Below are 13,602 nucleotides of genomic sequence, written 5' to 3'. Positions count from 1 at the left end.
ATGAACAAAGCTAGTGGAGATAAAATCCTGAAAGATGATGCTGTGAAAGTGTTGCACTCAATATGTCAGCAAATTTGGAAAACTCAGTAGTGGCCACAGGACTGGAAAAGGTCAGTTTTCATTCCAGTACCAAAGAAAGGCAATGCCAAAGAATGTTTAAACTAATGCACAATTGAACTCATCATCTCACACGCTTGTAAAGTAATGCTTAAAATTTTCCAAGCCAGGCTTCAGCAATACATGAACTGTGAACTTCCAGATATTCAAGCAGGATTTAGAAAAGGCAGAGGAACCAGAGATCAAATTGCCAACATCCACTGGATCATCGAAAAAGCAAGAGAGTTCCAGAAAAACACCTATTTCTGCTTTATTGACTATGCCAAATCCTGTGACTGCAAGGATCACACTAAACTGTGGAAAATTCTGAAAGAGATGAGCATACCAGACCACCTGACCTGTCTCTTGAGAAACCTGTATGAAGGTCAGGAAGCAACAGTTAGAACTGGACATGGAACAAGAGACTGGTTCCAAATAAGAAAAGGAGTATGTTAAGGCTGTATATTGTCACCCTGCTTATTTAACTTATATGCAGAGTACATCATGAGAAACGCTGGGCCGGAGGAAGGACAAGCTGGAATCAAGATTACTAGGAGAAACGTCAATAACCTCAGATACGCAGATGACAGCACCCTTATGTCAGAAAGTGAAGAAGAATTAAAGAGCCTCTTGAAGAAAGTGAAAGAGGGGAGTGAAAAAGTTGGCTTAAGGCTCAACATTCAGAAAACTAAGATCATGGCATCCAGTCCCATCACTTCATGGCAAATAGATGGTGAAACAGTGGCTGACTTTATTTTTGGAGGTTCCAAAATCACTGCAGATGGTGACTGCAGTCATGAAATTAAAAGACACTTACTCCTTGGAAGGAAAGGTATGACCAACCTAGACAGCATATTAAAAAGCAGAGACACTACTTTGCCAACAAAGGTTCATCTAGTCAAGGGTATAGTTTTTCCAGTGGTCATGTATGGATGTGAGAGATGGACTATAAAGAAAGCTGAGCGCCCAAGAATTGATGCTTTTGAACTATGGTGTTGGAGAAGACTCTTGAGAGTCCCTTGGACTTCAAGGAGATCCAACCAGTCCATCCTAAAGGAGATCAGCCCTGGGTGTTCATTGGAAGGACTGATGTTGAAACTGAAATTCCAATACTTTGGCCACCTGATGGGAAGAGATGACTTATTTGAAAAGACCCTAATGCTGAGAAAGATTGAGGGCAGGAGGAGAAGGGGATGATAGAGGATGAGATGGTTGGATGGCATCACTGACTCGATCGACATGGGTTTGAGTGGACTCTGGAAGTTGGTGATGGACAGGGAGGCCTGGCGTGCTGTGGTTCATGGGGTTGCAAATAGTTGGACATGACTGAGCGACTGAACTGAAACTGAACTGACTATCATCTTTGGACTTCACAGGTGGCTTGGTGGTAAAGAATCTGCCTGACAATGCAGGAAATGCAGGTTCAATCCCTGGGTTGGGAAGATTTCCCTGGAGTAGGGAATGGCAACTCACTCTAGTGTCCTGTTGGGAAATCCCATGGGCAGAGAAGCCTGGCAGGCTACAGTTCATGTGGTCACAAAGAACTAGACAAGACTGAATGACTGAGCGTGCACACATTATCCTCTTCTACAAATTGGGAATAATAATAGGATTTATTTCAAAGAACTGATACAAGGTTGAAATGGTTAATTCTGTACAAGGTGCTTCAGTTTCCCAGGTGGCACTAGTAATGAAGAATCTGCCTGGAAATCTCACAGACAGAGGAACCTGGCAGGCTACAGTCTGTAGTGTTGCAAAGAATCAGACACATCCGAAGTGACATAGCACATACAAGGTGCTTAGCAGAATGCCTGGCCTAAACTCTGGAGATGCTCTTATTTTTGTAGCACCATTGTTTGCTTTGAGAATTGCTCTGAACTAAAATGCGGCAAATTTTGGGAAAAGAGAAAAGCTCTGAGATGCTTGTTTGGAGGGGCAAGCAGGTTAATTAGACTCTTGACCCCTCACTTACTTTTACTGAACAAAAGGCAAGAGAAACATCTGGCTAGTGGAAGAGCAGAGAATGTGGGCCTTTTGGACAGAAAGCAGGAATAAATCCTGAGATGAAGGAAAAGTTTCCATGTCCATGATCACAGTCAGCCTCTGGCAAAGTATGTCACCAATGACACATCATCATTTAGGCAGGTACAGAAAGCTTACATAGTGCTCATGAAACAGGCCAACAGGAAATGAGAGAGTCAGGCCTCCATAAGATAACAGACTAGATTTTCAAAATGAAAACTTTTGTTGTGAGGAAAAATAAAAATCTCAGTAATGAGCTGAACTGCAGGGGCAAGAATAATAAGAGGCATTCACTGAGCAGAAACGGGATAATTTTCCCACAGGAAAAGGCAATGTTTATAGAGAGAGAAACTTTGAAAGAGGAGCTATTAGGTATAGAAGAAAAGGAATATAAAGGTATAGTAGATATAAAACAGAAGACAGAGACAAGAACATTGAAAAGGAGGAAAGTGTTAACTCATATTTTTTTTAACTATACAGAGAAAACTTACAATGTTGACTAAACTAGACTCTGCAGGAGAGGTCAACGTTTCTGTACAGTCTTCTCAAGTGATGACTCTTCTCCATACATCTGAAAAGATCTTGAACCACTGACTGTAGATATAGGATAGGTATCTTTCCTGCTCTTCATCAGCTCACAGAAGCCATTTCCTTCCAGACTTCCCTAAAACTTTAAAACTTTAATCGTTACTTTGCATTACCAATTATGAAACTCATTGATGTCACTTCCCAGTACCTGGCTACTTCACCCTTGCACATGCATGTGTGCTCAGTCATGTCCAACTCTTTGCAACCCAGTAGACTGGAGCTTACCAGGCTACTCTGTCCATGGGATTTCCAAATACTGGAGTGGGTTCCCATTTCCTCCTCCAGGGGATCTTCCCAACCCAGAGATCAAACCAATGTCTCTTGCATCTCCTGCATTGGCAGGCCGATTCTTTACCACTGAGCCACCTGGGAAGCCCCAATTCACCCTTATTTATTGACTGTTTCAGTTTCTAATTCACTGTCATTGTCCTTATAAGCCACCTGTCTTAACTTACAATGTCACTGTGTTTGCAGATAATGGTTCCAACACCCTAACTACTCACATCCTTGAGTGTTCTCCCCCACTGCTCTTATTCTTTACATAAGAAATTAACCAGATTTTGTCATTTCAAATATCTGCATACCTTTCATGATTTCAATTTTATGTATCCCATTATAACCACTGCTGACTGGTATTGGAAATCACATCCTGCAAAATTCAGACTCCAACAACCCCTCGACCCATAGGAACTGCAAATTGTGTTGCATTTCACTGTCTCTCACCCATTTAGAGTTCTCTCGTCCTTTAGTCAGCTTAAAATACTATGGTCAGTCAAAATAATGTTTCTTTCACAAAATTTCCTGACTCTCCTTTTTCTCACTGTTTAAACTCACTTTGCAAAACCATAATTTTTGGCTTAAACCCAGCTGTTGATGTTTAGTCACTAAGTTGTACCCAACTCTTGTGACTCCATGGACTGTAGTCCACCAGACTCCTTTATTCCTGGGATTTCCCAGGCAAGAACACTGGAGTGAGTTGCCATTTCCTTCTTCAGGGGATCTTCCTGACCCAGGAATGGAATCTTTGTTTCCTACACTGGCAGGTTCTTTACCACTGAGCCACCTGGGAAACTCTAAACCCAACTGTCAACCTCTGTTTCTACATGGATGCATCTGACCAGCCTCCCTGTGATGAAGGCACACACCCTTAGGCTACTCAACAGTCATACTTCTCCAGGTCTTCCATCTTATATTCTTCTAGATGCGTCTTTATATCTTTTCTCTCCTTAAATTTCTAGCTCTCTTCTCTTCTCCCTAATGTCAGGGAATGTCCTGATTTACCCTTTGCTGGTGTAACTGCAACATTAGGAAAGATGTTCTACAGACTCCCACAATTACATGCACCCACCTTTCAGGATCTGCATCCCCTGTCCTGCCTCTCCAACTGTTATCTTCATAAACTGCCAATGTTATCATGCCAAGTCAACCCTCCCTTTATTTTCTAGGCACAATCATCTTGCCACTTATGTATACGGCTCTAACAGTTTTCTGTTCTCAGTGATTTTACATTTTGTGTTGCTTTCTTCTCAGGAGCATAAAAATATATTGCTTTTCACGTACAAAGAAACAAAACAATATGAAATGAAAAACACCACAAACTTGCTTAACACCATTTCTCCCAAACAGCCACCACACATGTTATTTTCTCTCCCCTGCAAAATGTTTTCTCATTTCTATTAAATTCACTCAAATATTGGCTCATTCTCACAGATCCACTAAAATATAAATACAAAGTTAGTCAAGGAGCATTTCACAACATCTTCTTTGAAAAAAATTTATGAGCTGGTAATTACCTAATAAGTAGGTTGAAAGTCTGAAGGAGGAGTACACATGAGGAAGAAGTTTTGACATCGAAATAATCTGTCTCATTCATCATATAAGGTTAGGACGATTGGGAAGCAAATTACTTGATTTATGTCATACATTGAAACAAAGAATAATGACATTTGGGTATTTACTTATTTATTGTACATTGTTTCTTAGGCCCTTTGGAGAAAATATTGTGGGCACATTATGAAAACAAGCTAAGTAGTAACATGAATTCCTCAATTAATTAAATTATACCCAAGTAGGCAGGTGCATATGTATGTGTGCATACAGAGACATAAAAAATAGTTCTAAATAGTGATCAATAAATTATCACATGAGGTCAATGTATTTAAAATATGCAACAAATAATATTTTATATATAAACACAAAACCATATCTACAGTGTACACATACTCCTCTCAGCTGCTACACTGCTCAGTTGCTTTGCGGTTTCCAATGACCTAAGCAGTCTTTCAGTGTCTAGAGATTTATTAACGTAAAGCCATCAATCAGGTCCTAGTATTATTTGAGAATGAAAAACATAGGTCCAAATCACATTTATTTACATATAAAGAACACTGTGCTTTTCACATTGTTATAATCATGGGAAAGAGTGTGATATAATCAGTCATTTTAACTTTGCTCTTTTTCTCAAATTATTCAGAGAATCTAACATTTTCTAACTTTGGAACAGAAAATACACTGACTATTTTAATATTAAACATTTGAAAAATGGCAAAAATAAAAGAAAAAATAATGAATCAATAACTTTATTATTTTTAATCTTATTAGAGATGAAAAGAAAGTATAACTTATTAAAATATCTGTGTCTTCCTAAATAGCTTGTGAGTTGGGAATCATCCTGGTAAGTATTCTCATTTTTAAAGCTCTAGTCTTTATTAACATCTGTGTACATTTTTTGAGGTTTTTAATGGGGGTGGATTGAGAACACATTTTAAATTTAATTTCTCCCCCAAATCCCATCAAAATTACAATTATTATGTAAAAAATAGCACACTTCTAATAGCACTGGTTATTGGAATACAGGTATTGAACAGAGATTAGGAAGACAGAAAATGTCTATGGTAATTAATAAAATGACTATCATATATACCATTCAGTCTTTTAATTGAAAGGCACATTGAGTTCCCTGACCTAGACACAGAGACGTGTTGAAAATTTCAATGAAAAATACATAATTTGAAAAATAATCTATATGATAAAAATACAGGTTATCTACTGAGTAATAAAAATCTAAAAAATATCAAACTTGTCATTGACAATATAGCTTGCTAAAATCAGTGTTGACTGGTAAATAAATATTCAACAACTGGCCCAATTTTAGCTTCCTGTGGTCTGAGAGAGATCTTGAAGGACAAACCAAAAAAACCAGTACAAAGAAGGTGAAAGTGCTCAGGTTAATCTTTATGTCCAGATGGATGCTCTGTTTGGGGTAATTTGTGCAGGAAATTGACAAAAAGCAACAAGACTGAAAGCCTACATTTCTTTTTCATTTCTGAAAATGTATTGTTAAAGAGACTATGCCTTAGCCTGCAGAAGCCTGTGACATCTCTATCCCAAAATGCACCAACAAAAATTGAGTTGCAAATATTCTGTAGATCTCACAGGAAAGGAAAGACCACTCAGTACAACCAAGGTCAATAGACAGTAGAGAATTAAGTAACTTCTCCTAGAAAACAGTACAGGGATGACAAATGGGCTAACCGGGGGAAACTGTCTCCTCACCTCAGCCAAAAGTCTTCATAATTCTGGCCAAGCAAAATACGATTATACCTATAAGAGAGTTGTTTCAGTATCTTTTCCCTTTCTTCAAATTATATTCTGTATTGTAACTACCTATTTCTGACAAACCATTTTATATTTAGTGTGTATGGGGGCAGAGTGTGCAGTAACCTGCCTTGGTTCTTTTTTTTTTTTTTTTTTTTAGTTTACATTTAAAATTATCTGTGATCAGACTCCATGGAACTACAATGGACCCTGAAAGAGAAGACCACGCATCAGCCAGAAATCCTGGAGTAGATGACACAAGGAAAAAGAACTTTGTGGATTCTCTGTGTGAATTAAAAAAAAAAAATGTGCAGGTATTTTTTGAACCATGGCAGAGACTGTAGCAGCCCTCTAATCTCTTTTTACAATGTAAGTGTGTTTAGGTGGGCAATGATCACACAACTAAAGAGTTTTTCCAACTTTTCTGCAGAAAGGAGTGGCACTGTGCCTAGGTTCTGACTATTGCAATGTAAATGTTAAAGATACAATGGGGGAAAAGACAGTCTCTCCAACAAGTGGTGTTGGAAAAACTGGTCAATTGTATGTAAAAGAATGAAATTAGAACACTTTCTAACACCATACACAAAAATAAAGTCAAAATGGGTTAAAGACCTAAATGTAAGACCAGAAACTATTAAACTCTTAGAGGAAAACATAGGCAGAACACTCTCTGACATAAATCACAGCAAGATCTTATATGACCCACCTCCTAGATTAATGGAAATAAAAACAAAAATAAATAAATAGGACCTAGTTAAACTTAAAAGTTGTTGCACAATGAAGGAAACTACAAGCAAGGTGAAAGACAACCCTCAGGATGGGAGAAAACGATAGCAAACAAAACAATTGACAAAAAGTGGGCAGAAGACCTAAACAGACATTTCTCCAAAGAAGACATACAGATGATTAATAAGTACATGAAAAGATGCTCAACATCACTCATACTTAGAGAAAAGCAAATTAAAATCACAATGAGATATCATCTCATACTGGTCAGAACAGCCATCATCAAAAAGTCTACAAACAATAAATGCTGGAGAGTATGTGGAGAAAAGGGAACCCTCTTACACTGTTGATGGGAATGCAAACTGATACAATCATTATGGCGATTTCTTAAAAAACTAGGAATAAAACTACTATATGACCCAGAAACCCCACTACTGGGCATATACTCTGAGGAAAATAGAGCTGAAAAAGACACATGTACACAGTGTTCACTGAAGTACTATTACAATAGCTAGGACATGGAAGCAACCTAGATGACCATCAGCAGATAAATAGATAGGGAAGTTGTGCTACCTATACACAATGGAATATTACTCATACATAAAAACAAACACATTTGAACCAGTTCTAATGATGGATGAACCTAAAGCCTATTATAGAGAGTGAAGCAAGTCAGGAAGAGAAACACAAATATTGTATACTAATGCATATATATTGACTCTAGAAAGATGATACTGATTACCCTATGTGCAGAGTAGCAAAGGAAACACAGACGTAAACAACAGACTTTTGGACTCAGAGGGAAAAGGAGAGAGTGGGATGATTTGAGAGAATGGCACTGAAACATACACATTAATATATGTAAAATAGATATCCAGTGGGAGTTTGATGTATGACACAGGGAACCCAAAGTGATGACTTCAAAGGATAGGGTAGGGAGGGACTTGGGGTAGGGGGGCAGTGTGTGGTTTAGGAGGAAGTGGACACAAGTATGCCTATGGTCATTTCATGTTTATGTATGGCAAAAACCATCACAATATTGTAAAGTAATTATAATCCAATTAAATAAATAAAATTTTAAAAAGGAGTCCTCTGGGATTTTCCCTTAACAGAAAGAGAATCTTCCCCTACCTCACTGCCTTTCCCATTTCTTCCTTCCTTGCACATAGTGATGTAATAGAGAAAATTGAGATGGAAACATTGGACCATGAGAATGAAGTCAACTGTTGAAGATGACAGAGAAATCACACAACAATCTGAAAATTACGGAGTTTTTTTAACAAGTCAAAGATCACCACTTATGCAAGAAGTAAACTTTTTTTTTCATTTTATTAATTAATTTATTTATTTTAATTGGAGGCTAATTACTTTACAATATTGTGGTGGTTTTTGCCATACATTGACATGAATCGGCCATGGGTGTACATGTGTTTCCCATCCTGACCCTCCCTCCCACCTCCCTCCCCATCCCTCAGGGTCATCCCAGTGCACCAGCCCTGAGCACCCTGCCTTATGCATTGAACCTGGACTGGTGGTCTATTTCACATATGGTAATATACATGTTTCAATGCTATTCTCTCAAATCATCTCACCCTCACCTTCTCCCATAGAGTCCAAAAGTCTGTTCTTTACATCTGTGTCTCTTTTGCTGTCTCACATATAGGGTCATTGTTACCATATTTCTAAATTCCATATATATGTGTTAATATACTGTATTGGTGTTTTTCTTTCTGACTTATTTCACTCTGTATAATAGGCTCCAGTTTCATCCACATCATTAGAATTGATTCAAATACATTCTTTTTAGTAGCTGAGTAATATTCCATTGTGTATCTGTACCACAGCTTTCTTATCCCTTTGATGGACATCTAGGTTGCTTCCATGTCTGAGCTATTGTAAACAGTGCTGCGATGAACATTGGGGTACAGGTGTCTCTTTCAATTCTGGTTACTTCAGTGTGTATGCCCAGCAGTGGGATTGCTGGGTCATATGGCAGTTCTATTTCCATTTTTTTAAGGAATCTTTACACAGTTCTCCATAGTGGCTGAACTAGTTCGCATTCCCACCAACAATGTAAGAGAGTTCCCTTTTCTGTGCACTCTCTCAGAAGTAAACTATCTTTAAGTCACTACTATTTGGAGTCATTCTGATTCAGTCAACTTCAATATTCAAACTAACAAAAGAATGGACTCCAGGAAAATAAAAATAAGAATCAAAGAAAATAAGGACGTCAAAGGAGGCTCCATGAAGAATGACTTATCAGCAAAATAACTGTTACCTTTAAATTATTAAAAGTTAGAAGATAAAGATGTCTTTTGGTCAACAAAATGGTATTTCCCAGTTAATGAAATGTACATTATAGGAAATGCAATGACTTGTCTATATACAAAGAAATATTAACTAGAGAGTCCAGGAAAACCATAACACTGTAGAAACAGTTATGGTACGATTATAAAGCAACTTAACATATGACATAGCTTTGAGAAATTAGTAGAGTGAAAGAAAGAGAAAGCATTGAACTTGATGGTCTGAACATTCTCCATCAAGTAGTTTAAAGAAAAAGACCTGTATTTACTTAATTGAAAGTCTATCACCATGCTTAACTGGGCTTCCCTAGCAGCTCAGCAGTAAAGAATCCACTCGCAGTGTAGGAGACCCAGGTTCTGTCCCTGAATCAGGAAGTCCCCTGGACGAGGGTATGGCAACCCACTCCAGTATTCTTGCGTGAAGAATCCCATGAACAAAGGAGTCTGAGGCTACAATCCAGAGAGTCACAAAGAGTCAGACATGATTGAAGTATGAGCATGCACTCATAATTATGTCATTTATAATATTTACAATAACCATGATACTGATTTGTAAATATATTTGAGTGGTATCATAACCAATCTTTTAAGCATGCTGGTAGCTATATATGAATGCTACATATGAATTTCCTTCATTTATAAGGTGTTGAGTTTTAGGGAGTTTTTTAAAATCTCTTCTATACATCAGGTTTCTCATTTATAAAATGGAGTTTTAAGAATAGAACCCCATTTATAAAGTAGGGTTCTAAAATTAGGACTGTTCTCCCAGGGTTGGTTTGATCACAAATTGAGATCATTTATCTCCTATACTTAGTACTTAGCACAGTGCCTAACACAAAATAAGCCATAATTGTCAGCTCTAAGTAGTGTTCAATACTATTCAATATATAGAATTGATCTTTAGATAAAGCAATGTATTAATAGACTGTTATAGTACCAATGTTAGAGGCTTTAATGATGTTAGAGCAAAAATAAATCAGAAAGTAAAAGAAGTACAGCAATGCTACTTTCCTTACATTTGAGAATAAGGAACGGATGAACATGGTCAATATGCAGATGACACCAACCTTATGGCAGAAAGTGAAGAAGATCTAAAGAGCCTCTTGATGAAAGTGAAAGAGGAGAGTGAAAAAGTTGGCTTAAAGCTCAACACTCAGAAAACTAAGATCATGGCATCTGGTCCCATCACTTCATGGCAAATAGATGGTGAAACAGTGGCTGACTTTATTTTTCTGGGCTCCAAAATCACTGCAGATGGTGACTGCAGCCATGAAATTAAAAGACACATACTCCTTAGAAGGAAAGTTATGACCAACCTAGACAGCATATTAAAAAAGCAGAGACATTACTTTGCCAACAAAGGTCCATCTAGTCAAGGCTATGATTTTTCCAGTGGTCATGTATGGATGTGAGAGTTGGACTATAAAGAAAGCTGAGCGCTGAAGAACTAATGCTTTTGAACTGTGGTGTTGGAGAAAACTCTTGAGAGTCCCTTGGACTGCAAGGAGATCCAAGTCCATCCTAAAGGAGATCAGTCCTGGGTGTTCAATGGAAGGACTGATGTTGAAGCTGAAATTCCAATACTTTGGCCACCTGATGCGAAGAGCTGACTCATTTGAAAAAAACCCTGATGCTGGGAAAGATTGATGGCAGGAGGAGAAGGGGACGACAGAGGATAAGATGGTTGGATGTCATCACTGACTCAATGGACATGGGTTTCGGTGGACTCTGGGAGTTGGTGATGGACAGGGAGGCCTGGCATGCTGTGGTTCATGGGGTCGAAAAGAGTTGGACATGACTGAGTGACTGAACGGTATATGGTCAATAAATATATCTAAATTGAATGGATCAAAAAAACCAGTTACATCCTATTTTAAATAATAACAGTTAACAGAGAATAACCATGAATTGCATAAATGAATAAAAATTTGGGAAAGGAAGCTGAAGATAAAAGAAGTCAGTTAATTGGGTATGTGATTCATATCTTTCAGTTTCCTCTTATGACTAATAATAACATGATGTGACTATTGTGCACAATTTTGAACTTATGCATATTAATTTAATGAATTCTCATACTTATAAGAGATATACCATTATTGTTCTATTTTAAAATTACAGAATGTAGGCAAAGAAATTCATGAATTTTTCTGAAGACCCTAGACTGTCTGCAGAGGCTGTATCCCTGTTTACTGCCTGTAAGAACAGACGGCAGGATATGAAATCTCAAATTGCTGTACTGCATTTTAATTGCATTCATTAGAATTAGGCTAGTAATAATCAAATTAAATAAAACCAGATATTTTAAGGAGTGGTGAGTTCTAGAAAATAGGCTGCCACTTGGCAGTTATGAAGGAAGTATGTCACAAGCTACATAATTTATTTTTGTACAGCTAAAGTTTTCTCTTTTATCACGTGAACATATTACTTCTTTCAAAACAAAATAGGAGTTAAACTGCTATATTTTTGTATTGTGGAAGCTGTGAAAGTTTATTTCTTGACACACTGATTTTTATAATTATACTGTATTACCAGTCATATTTTTAACAATTTCTGAGCTTCCTGTTCTACCTTTCATATGCATAACAAATATTTATATGTGACAAATTTTCATTTAATTTTATAATTGTTCATATTAAATTATAATCAAGTTACAATTTTGAAAACATTACAAACTTAGAAATGGTAGTACAGTCTTTGCTTTACAGTAAACCTATTGCTCATATTCTAATGAAAATATATATATTTTTTTAATCAGGGAAGGGTTTATTATAGTCAAAGACTGATCCTTGTAGGTTGGTCCCTCAAAAAAGAGCTTGGTCTCTCACAAAGCTCCTTGAAAGATGACCAAGGCCAAGATTAATAAAAAACAATTTAATCCCAACCAAGTACTGGTCACATCAGGGGCGAGGTGTTGCGACCCCAACGAGGAAAGGTGAGGTTCCAAACCATGCAACCAGTTCCCTGCCCGAGCCGCACAGGTACAACTGCTATGCTGGAAACCAGGCCCGAGCTCAGAGTCATGTCATCCCCGAGGCCCGGGCTGGCTCTGCTGGCCACGTGGCGATGGCCCCACGCATGGTACAACCAGGGAAAGGACTAGAAGACCCTCCTGCTCTCATGTCCCAAGACAGAACACAGAAGCACAGCTCAAGTCCACTCCCCGTCCTGCCCACTCCCGCCTCCGGGACTCCCAGGAATCCGCCAGAGGACGTCGGGGTCCTGACACCACCGCCCAGCCGCCCACAGCCCAGGTGCTCAGCGGGGGGAGGCTGAGCGTCAGCGGCTGGTTGGGCGACTCTGCCCTGAAGCCTGGGAATCACTTTCGAGGGCTGGGCTACACCGCCAGGACCAAGGCGCAGGACACCCGGCTTCAAGGCTCCCTGAGGAGCCGAGAGACCCAAGGCCAGGGGCTCACTCCCCGTGCCCGGGGTCCTGCCACCTGGACTGGCCGAGCTGTGAACCAAACGTCCACCTGTTCAGAGGTGACGAGGCTGGCCCTCAGGGACGCCCCTTAACCCACCCCAGGACAGCCAGGGGGTCGGACCGCGCAGGACTCACCTGAGAGGCGACGCTTCCGGGTGGAGGAGGCGACACTCTTGTTTAGAGGTGACACTCCTGGACGGAGGTCACACTCCTGTTTGGAGATGACAGTCCTGGGCGGAGGAGACGCTCCTTTGTGGAGATGACAGTCCTGGGTGGAGGTGACGCTCCTGCACACAAAGTCTCGGGGGCACGGTGCCCCCCGCCCCCGCAGTGAGCCGGCCTCGCCTGCCTCAGAATGAGGAGGCGGATGAGGAAAGCTTCGCCGGTTCAGTTGAGTTTCTAGAACTGTCCCAAGGGGATCCGGGGCCCTGTGGGGCTTCCCGTTTAAGGAGCCATCGCCCTGAGGGAATGGTCCGGGTACCTCAGGTTGGACTCACTGTGGAAGAGCGACCCTCGGAAACAGGTGCGCGCGGCCCGGAGACCTGCCCGGCGCGCAGTGCGCAGGCGCCGCCTCGCGAGAGGTCGGGGTATGCAGGTGAGCAGGGGCCGATGGGAGACGGCCGTCCATGTTCTGCATGAAGAGCAGGTGTGATGAGCTCCACGTGGAGCACCCGGACGTGAGGAAAGTCACAGGCGGCTTTGAGCGGATAGTCAACCAGGCGATAGAGGAGGCTCAAAAAGAGAAGGAGCTTGACAAAAGTCAATATCTGAAAGTTCAGAAAGAGAAAGACCCACTACTGCAGGACTGGACTCAAGGGAAAACTCTTTCTCTGACCTCTGCAGG

General features: G+C 39.9%; 1 long non-coding RNA gene across 1 annotated transcript in view; it reads right to left on the bottom strand.

The window, feature by feature from the left end:
- Nucleotides 1-13,298, bottom strand: part of LOC139032544 (uncharacterized) — a 376,189-nt gene extending 362,891 nt beyond the window's left edge. Inside the window, exon 1 of the long non-coding RNA XR_011485072.1 lies at nt 12,894-13,298. This is a non-coding gene — a long non-coding RNA (uncharacterized lncRNA). The remainder of the gene's footprint in view (nt 1-12,893) is intronic.
- Between the last annotated feature and the right edge of the window lie 304 nt (nt 13,299-13,602).

The sequence above is a fragment of the Odocoileus virginianus genome, chromosome 32 (genome assembly GCF_023699985.2).
Source record: "Odocoileus virginianus isolate 20LAN1187 ecotype Illinois chromosome 32, Ovbor_1.2, whole genome shotgun sequence".
Classification (NCBI taxonomy): domain Eukaryota; kingdom Metazoa; phylum Chordata; class Mammalia; order Artiodactyla; family Cervidae; genus Odocoileus; species Odocoileus virginianus.
This window is presented reverse-complemented; position numbering and strand designations above follow the sequence as displayed.